At 42.7% G+C, this 8,702-nt stretch overlaps 1 protein-coding gene across 2 annotated transcripts in view; it reads left to right on the top strand.

The window, feature by feature from the left end:
* The first annotated feature begins 5,434 nt into the window (after nt 1-5,434).
* The window catches only part of sfmbt2.S (Scm like with four mbt domains 2 S homeolog), a 121,419-nt gene continuing 118,151 nt past the window's right edge, over nt 5,435-8,702 (top strand). The window contains exon 1 of one of the 2 annotated variants that reach the window (XM_018255712.2): nt 5,435-5,583. The gene's annotated coding sequence lies outside the window, so the exon portion shown is untranslated. Of the gene's footprint in view, nt 5,584-7,991; nt 8,598-8,702 lie in introns of those variants that run through there. The other variant, XM_041588457.1, reaches the window with a different exon arrangement.

Genomic DNA, 8,702 nt, shown 5'->3' with positions numbered 1-8,702 from the left:
ATGCATTGCTTGTCCAGGTTCTGGCTACAAATTTCTTTGTTTGAGCTGATGTCTGGGATGCAAATAAATCTATTGATCTTTCTCCCAGTTGTGTCTCTATTTTGTGGAAAATGTCCTTTTTTAGTGAGACTTGTGATATTGTTATCTTTTGACGCGATAAAGCGTCTGCTAATTCGTTTTCCTCTCCGGGAATATATGTGGCGTGTAATGTGATTTGATTGGAAAAAGCCCAATCCCAAAGGTCTAGTGCCAAATAACAAAGTGTTTTTGATTTTGTTCCTCCCATTCTGTTTACATATGAAACTGCTGTTTTGTTGTCTGACTGAATTAACACAGACTTTTGAATATTTGGTGATATTAGAGCCTTTAAGCCTAAAAACATCGCCTTTAGCTCTAATACATTTATGTGAAGTGTTTTTTCTTTTCCTGACCAAAGACCTCTGACTGCTCCTTTGTGAGTGTAAGCTCCCCAACCTCTTAAGGATGCGTCCGTTGTTATAATGTCGTAATCGTTTTTTATAAGTGGCTTTGGGAAAGGCTGGGTTTGCCAGGTTATCAGAGCAATTTCCCTTTTTACTTTGTTTGGAAGTGTTACTTTTTTGTTCCAGTGAATATTTTCCCTTAATTTTTGTGCTAGCCACATTTGTGAGTGCCGACACAGAAGAGGTGCTTGAGTGCATCCTGGGGACAAGGCAATTATTTTCCCTATTGCTGCTGCAATTAAACGTAGGGAAACTTGATGAAGTGGTAGCAACTGGGTTATGAAAACCTGAATATGTTCCCACTTTTCTTTGGGAATGGAAAGGGTTAACCTTGTTGTATCTACTGTGAATCCCAGAAATGTTATTGATTGGCAAGGGTTTAGTACTGATTTTTCCCAATTTATTGTGAATCCTAATTTTTGCATTAAAGAGATGAACATCTGTCTTTGGTCTATGAGAACTGAAATATCTGGATTTAGAATAAGAATGTCGTCCAGATAAAAAATGCATGTTATCCCTTTTTGTCTTATGTGAGAAATTACTGATTTCATTACCCTGGAAAATGTGTATGGAGCGTTGGAGAGGCCAAACACCATTACATTCCAGTGGTAAATATTTTGCTTCCACTGGAATCTCAAAAACCTTTTGTGATTTTTTGATATTTTTATAGCATGGAATGCATCCTTTAGATCTATCTTTATGCAATAAGCATTTTCTTTCAAGAGGTATGTGAGATCTGCAATGCTTTCCATTCTGAAACGTTTCCTTTTTAAAAATTTGTTTAAAGACTTCACATTCAGGACTGGTCTGACAGAACCATCTGGCTTTGGTATTGGGAAAAGATGACTTATCCAGCCTGACTGTGAAAGGTCTGAGAGTTCTATCTTTCCCTCTAGCAAAGCCTTTTCTAAGGCACCGTCTAGAACTGCACTGGTGTCTCTGTATCTGTTTGAGATTTGAAGTGGGAAAGATTTTAGAGGAAGGTACAAGCCCCTTCTTATTATGTTTAAAAACCCATTTGTCTGTGGTTATTGTTTGCCATAAAGGTATAATTTCTGACTGGGAAAAAGCTTGAGTTTTGTTTACCTGGCACTCTTTTCTTATAACCAGTAGACCACTTTGGGTTGGTTGTTCGTCCACTGGACTGGACTCTCTGGCCAAAGAAAGGTCTTTTATAGCTCTGTGAGGCTTCACGGGACGACCCCTGAGCTCTGTAAGGACGTCCCTCTCCACGAAAGGGTTTTTTGTTGAAAAAGGAAGGTCTTTTCCAGTCCCCAAATGATTTTCTTGCCTTATAGCGTGATTTTACCTCCTTAATAAAATCTGGACCAAATAAATTAGAGTCCTCAAAATTTGGAAATTCATGTGATTTTGGAGCCAGGTCTGACATGCCCATAGTATGTAACCAACGAGCTCTTCTCACACTTGTGACATGGTTAACAGCTTGGCCAATCATCAATGCAGCCCTGGTGGATGCTTTAAGAAGTGCTAATTTTGAAGACTGCAAGGAATGAATATTCTTTTTGGACTGTTGTCCTTCTTGTTCTGCTTTATCAAGCATGAGTAACAAAGGACCGGCTGCATCTGCAATTTTAAATTGTATGTTGCGCAAGGACTGATCCATCCTGTCGTTATTAGTTACTGTACCAGTAATAGAGGATAGTGCAGGGTCTACTTCTGGTGCTAACATAGCCTGTATATCAGGGATTCCAATATGGTTTCTTAAAACCAAGTCATCTTCTTTCATTAAAGAAGAGCAAAAGGCATACTTTGTGAAATCATACACCTCAGATTTATCATTAAGTGCCCATCTGGCATTAAATAATTTTGGTGGAGGTGTTTTTCCTAGGAGATCAACTCTTGACATTTGTGTGTCACTTATTTTCCCTCTTACAGAGGATGCTGAAGATTTCATTGTTTTTTCACAATCCCAATCCACCTCAGAGATTTTTGAATTGCCAGCTACGGGCTCAGAATCAGAAGCAACCGCTTCAGAGTATAATGAGGAATGACTGCTGCTATCATAATGTTTAAAATGAACCTTTCTGGGTAATTTTTGTGAAATCCCAAACGGGACCAAATTTCTTTTCTTCTCCTTTCCTTTCTGTCTCAAACGAGACTTTTTTGCCTTAGGAGAGCTGTCTGTTGAACTCTTACCAGAGTCTGAGGAAGAGTCTTGAATATTATAGTTTTTCTTTTTCTTATTTTTTATGAATTCCTCTTCCGAGGATGAAGAATTATCTGGAGACTGAATTCGTCTCCTTTGCTTAACATTTTTAAACTGTCTGTGAGGAGAAATTTCTAACGACTCAGTAGCCGTTACAGAGAGTGTGTCCTCCATCACAGCACTGTGAAAAATTCTGACAGGAACAAGATCTCGCAAGAGTTAAGAGATCCTGTTCCTGTAACTTCTTCCCGCTCTTTTCAGAGCATTAGAAGTTTCCAGCGATCAATTCGGGAGGCTGCCGCCTAACCCAACAGCTGTTGCTAGGTGGCATCCTCCCGAAGAACAAAGTGTTGTGATGTTGTTACAGAATGAGTTCATGAATGTGCATTACAATGGGAATTAGACCAGATGGCTTGGTTGCTAGGTTGCAGTATTGACCCAGCTGCAAACATGCTTTATTAATATTTTTAGTAGTGCTAGATGCAACCCATAATATAAAGAATTGTGGCATTATTGGGGGGGAGTAAATGTTATCTGATGCTAGCACCTTAAAAGTATAGCTCAATATTTCGCAATGATTCACTGACCCGTAACACAGCTTCTGCCTGAAAATAGATGCACATTTAACACCAATCTCGTGTTGTTCCGATACAGCTTTTGATCATGTTCAGTTACCTATAGTAACCAGCCCACAGTCAGCTTTTATAGGCAGTTCTAACACAGCAACAATAGTGAGAAAAAAAAGCATTTCATTGGCTGACAGTGAATACTGAATTGGTTGGGGCAGTAATTGCAGACATTGCTGAACAACTCTGACTTGCTCTGGAAGGCATGATAACTGGCAGTTTGTGTTCTTCTGCTGGGAACAAGTGAACAGAATGTAACAGATGTTTTTGCATAATGAAAGGAAATGTAATTCTAAGCAACTTTCCATTAAATAAAGATGTTTCAGTAGTTTAAAAGTTATCAGGAAATGTGGCTGTTCTCATTCTCAGCACTATATTAACTCTGACTCCTGAAACAATGTAACAGTAGCTTGCTGCATTGTCCTGCTGCATTGTTTCTAATATATATTCTAATAAATGTAGAGTGGAAAGTTTCTGTCAATCTGCAAACAAAAAAAAAAAAAACAGTTTCAGGAGGAGGGCCCCCTTTAATACCTACAGATAATTTTGCAAGTGAAATAGGAGCTACTGTTTCTTTTCTGTAATCGCTCTCAGTCTTTCTGTGGCTAGAAATAAAGTAGAAGAAACTGTTTCCAATGGAAAATATTTGCACTCTGTCATGACGGAACAAATTGCACTACATCATACGAATCCCCGATTGGATTGGCCCGAGGTTCACAAAGAAGTCTATTATGTATTTAGAAGGCAATGCTATCCACAGGGTGGCGCTAAATCCTTTAGCAATTAACACCTAGGGTGGAACCAAATGCTTATGCGTTTCCTTCTATTTGTTATACTATATAATATTTACAATTGATGCCCAGCAGCGCAGTGAACATATATTGTAATTATTCATGATTGGGTTTAAACAACATGGTTATAACATCCGTTTATAGATTTCATGATAAGAAATACATTTGTCTCAAATGCATGGGGAAAAAGCTCACGTTATTCCCTTTACTGTAAAAGTCAGAGTGTCTCTGTACATGATAATGGGTCGGGTGTGTGTGTGTGAGAGTCAGTTAAGTGACATTCTATACATATAACGTTTAAATCGCAGCGATTTGATTTCTGTTTTTACAAAGCTTAAACAGAGAGCGAGCTTCAGCAGTCAAATAAAAAAAAAAATGGCATGTGCTTTTTTTTCACGCGATTGGGACATAACATGTTACATAGAGAAGGGCAGCCAAGCAAATCTTTGGCACAAGAGTTCCCGAGCTTCCTAAGCGTTCTGTTGGGCTGAGGACAATGGCACACTTATTTACCGGATTGGAAAGTGGGAGCAGAATGGGCAGCATGGAGTTCAGGGACTCACTGGATCTGTACAGATCCCTCTGTCCTGGCAGCCACAGGGCATCTCATGTCCAAAAACTGTACATGCTCTACCCCAAATAACACACCCTCCAAACCCACCACTCACATACTGTTTTTAAATTCTCAAACACCCAGCAAATACTCATACATGCAACCCATAGAAACGCCCACGCGCAACCTTTTTCTGCCCATCCTCTCCACAGTTTCTAACTAACTACACACTCCTGGCAGAGAGAGGCACTGGGCTCCTAGTTGGCTTAAGGCGCAGTGTCCGATTTATTCCAGCCATGTCTCTTGAAGGTTTAGTGTCTATCTGCTATAGATATTTATATATATATATATATATATATACTTTGGGAATTGGCGGAATAAAGCCTAGACTAATTCTTACTACACAATGACTAGGTGGGCACCACTAGAAAACGTTAGCACCATGGTAAATGAAGAATACCAGTTGGCATGGTTTGCAGGTAATGAATATGGGTACAATTAATCTAAACTGGATAGGGGATTGGGTCATTGGCAGTACATTGAGTCTCCTGAGAATATGGTGACATGGTACTACAGTACAGTGAGTCCAGCTGATGACTATGCCCACAAGGGCCTGCTGATTTACAACGTGCACCCTACAAAACATTGCAATTGAGTTGCCCACCCCTACTCCCCTCTCATCACTTATACGACAGCGAGGAAGGATAAGAGAAACGAAATCTACGATAGGGTGTCGAAAGGTGGGGCAGGGCCCCGTCCCAAGCACTGTTTAATTGGCCAAGTAATTTTGCAACTGCTGTAAATGTCAATGAAGGATTTGCATGTGAGGCTGCGAGAGCCCGTGGTGCATGCGCAGTGGGAGGATGCCATGTTGGAATAAGCCCGTACTACTGCACAGGGACACGGCGCTTCTCGCACTCATCAAGGGGCTGCCACTGACTGACTGAAAGCGCAATTCACCCAGGTAAGAGTGTCGGGCTACGAGGCCACCCTCCCTTGGCTAAATCAATCCGAGTTCTCCTGAGCGCTCTTCGTGCATGGGCAGCCGAATAGTCAGCAGGTTGCCCGGAGCTGTTGTGGCATCAGCACGCGCAGTAAGTTCGCTAAAGTGTGTGTCCCGCTTGTCATCCGACACACAGCTGACAACTGACACTTGCGCCTCTTCCCTTGTTGTGTGCAGGGGTTCACCTGGCAATATTAGTGCCTGGCGCTGTGATTGAATGGCACACCTATATGAATATTAGAAGTGGCAGCTTGTGCCCGATCCGTGTGTGCGATCTGTACTCTAATAATAAAGCCGCCAGCAGCCCCTCACTGACTGACACACTCGATAACACACTTACACAGCCCTCCCTGTGTAGCACCACTACCCTCCCCTGCTCCCAGCCTGGCAAATCCAACATGGCCGGGTAAGATCTCTCAAAACTAACAGCGGAGCTTGTGTGTTGGGAAAAAACTCTGCCCTGCTCGGTAGGTTTCCGCTTTCACTTTCCTTTGTTGCACATTAAGGTTCTCTAGCGAATTAAATGTAGAATAAGAGCCGTGCGGCGCCGAATAGTTTTTTTCCTCTGGAAGAATAGAGGGTGTTCCGGGCTATATTACCGGGCGGTGGGAGCGCCATTGCTGCAGACTGATCATCACAGGAGTGGGGCTGAGGGATTCATAGTGGGTATAGTTGCAGTTCTAACAGTGCCCCTAACTGTCAGTTTCAACTGTCAACATGTGGGTGCAGGGAGCGAGGTGTTGTATTCACTGTACTGCTGGAATGAAACGTTGTTTAATCACTGTCTGGTTCTACCTGTAGCGCTGACATTGTGTTTTATTCCCCTTTATTATCACCTTCAGTAGTGATGTATTTCCTTTACCCGATACCCAGCCTCTCCTGTGAGTGGCACATGTCTGGCTTTGCCCCAATACTTCTTTCTCAATGTACTGTCAGGTTGTGCAGCTTTGTCTGGAGCTAGTGTGCTGTCCTATTTGTGGTTAGGGCTCTTCTGTCAGTGTGTATTCGTGGGTATGGCTGTTGTACGAGTGTGACTTTGTGGGTATGGCTGTTGTGCCAGTGCATATTTTTTCTGGATATTGCTGCTTTGCGTGTTTGTGGATACCAAGGGTCTGTTTGTGGGTATGGCTGTTGTGCCAGTTTTTTTTTTTTTTTTGTGTGTGTGTGTGTGTGTGTGTGTGTGTGTGTGTGTGTGTGTGTGTGTGTGTGTGTGTGTGTGTGTGTGTGTGTGTGTGTGTGTGTGTGTGTGTGTGTGTGTGTGTGTGCATAATAACGCACTGTAAGTAACACTTGATGACATTGCTGGAATGTTGTTGTAATAAGATGAACCCCAACTCCTAGCTTGTTTCGGGGGGATGTAGCCTTTCTCAGATTCTATATACATAGACATCCCTAGGTAGACGATCTGCAGCAGAGCACAGGATACAATATTAATATTGGGCAGTGACTGGCACGGTATATAAAGTCTGGCAGACTGTGACAAAGAATAATTGCGCATAACAATCGCACCCTGTGTAGCTTATGACACTGTATTTATTATATAGTGGGCGACGACACCGTATAAAGTCGAATGACAACCTTTCTAACAAGCAGAAACTGCATGTAATATGGTGTGCGACAACAAGCCTTGACACTGTTCCCAGGCGTGACAGACACTGTATGCAAGCACAGTCTGAGCAGCGACTATATAAAGCCCAAAACTAAACAGTAGGTGTGACAGTACAAGAATCAGCCAGTGCATGCAGTTTGTGAAACACGCGCTACCCAGGTTTTTCTGTAAGACAAACAGCAGCAGTGTTCCAACACAAGCCTGGATTTAGCAGTAGACAAACGGCACAGTGTACTGCGTGGAGTGCAACTACGGGGAGCAGGAGGGACTCTCCTCATTTCTGCCTGTTGTCTTTTGTAAGATTATGTTACATCATTGTGACATCACTACAAGACTAGACGTGACGCCTGCTCGTTACCCGGTTGGCTACTATTCGGCTTATTCACAAAATGGTGCTGTTTATAAAACCTTCATGGGATTTAGCGGGGAACTATATATTTCCATAGTTTAGGGGAACACTGTATAAAACCACATGTTGGGAATAACTCTTTTTATCGACGGTGGCATTTTCGTTGTATTGACAGTGCGACCTTTGCATGAAATAAGAAGTGACACGTAGGCTGCCAACTCAGTTCTCGCTGCACAAAAGGTGTGTGTGTGTCAGTGTCTCTGAAACGATTCTCCTGCTTCATCACTGGTGTGCAGAAGAATAATTGGAGACACAGTATATTCTACTTGAACCCTGTGAAGGCTGCGGCAGCCGTTCGGTGTGCGCATGTGTAGAAGGGGTGTACAGGTGTGTTTGCCTGTGCGCAGAACTGATATAGCCCCTTTTCCTGGCTCTCACACGTGCCAAGCAGGCAAACTAGGCCAGGAAAGAGCACCGGTGGCTCTTCTGCAGTTGGGTGACGTCACGTGAGCTCTTCATGTTCATAGTTGCTATAGGGACTGACTGGAACTGCACCTGTCTGCTCTTCCTCGCCCAGGACTAGATGAAATAGTTCAGTGTGCTTTTTATGTTAACAATATGGTGTTGTAGGATTTTTCTGTTTTCTCCAAGTCACACTGCCGTCTGCCCTGCTATGTGTGTCTGCCTGACAGGTGTGTGCTTATTAACACGTGACCTGTCTGATTAGGAACTATAGAACATTAGGCTTGTTCCGTTTACCACAAGTAATACGTGTTGCGTAGATAGTGAGACTAAGCCCTGCTTGGAATCCTTTCAGAGACAGCAGCTTTCCTATGGGCAGGACATTGCTAGAGGGGGAAGACAGTTACTCTGAAGTTGCGCAATGCCGTTCCTAGAAGTGATGTACTCCGGCGTTATCTAAAAGCTCCAGCTGCGCAGTTATACTGTGTGCTCTCTGCGTAACCGAGATGCGCACTTATTCGGGACTCTGGAGAGAGGAAGCTGAGTTGACCACAGGTGTTTTGACAGTAATATTCTGAATATTGTGTTGTACAGGCAAGACAGTGACTGCCCCCTGAGAATTAATGGATGTGTCTGTTATGCTTCAATAAGGAAGCGAGC

This window comes from Xenopus laevis, chromosome 3S (assembly GCF_017654675.1).
Source record: "Xenopus laevis strain J_2021 chromosome 3S, Xenopus_laevis_v10.1, whole genome shotgun sequence".
Classification (NCBI taxonomy): Eukaryota; Metazoa; Chordata; class Amphibia; order Anura; family Pipidae; genus Xenopus; species Xenopus laevis.
The sequence above is the reverse complement of the archived record's forward strand: the minus strand, read 5'-3'. Positions and strand labels throughout refer to the sequence as shown.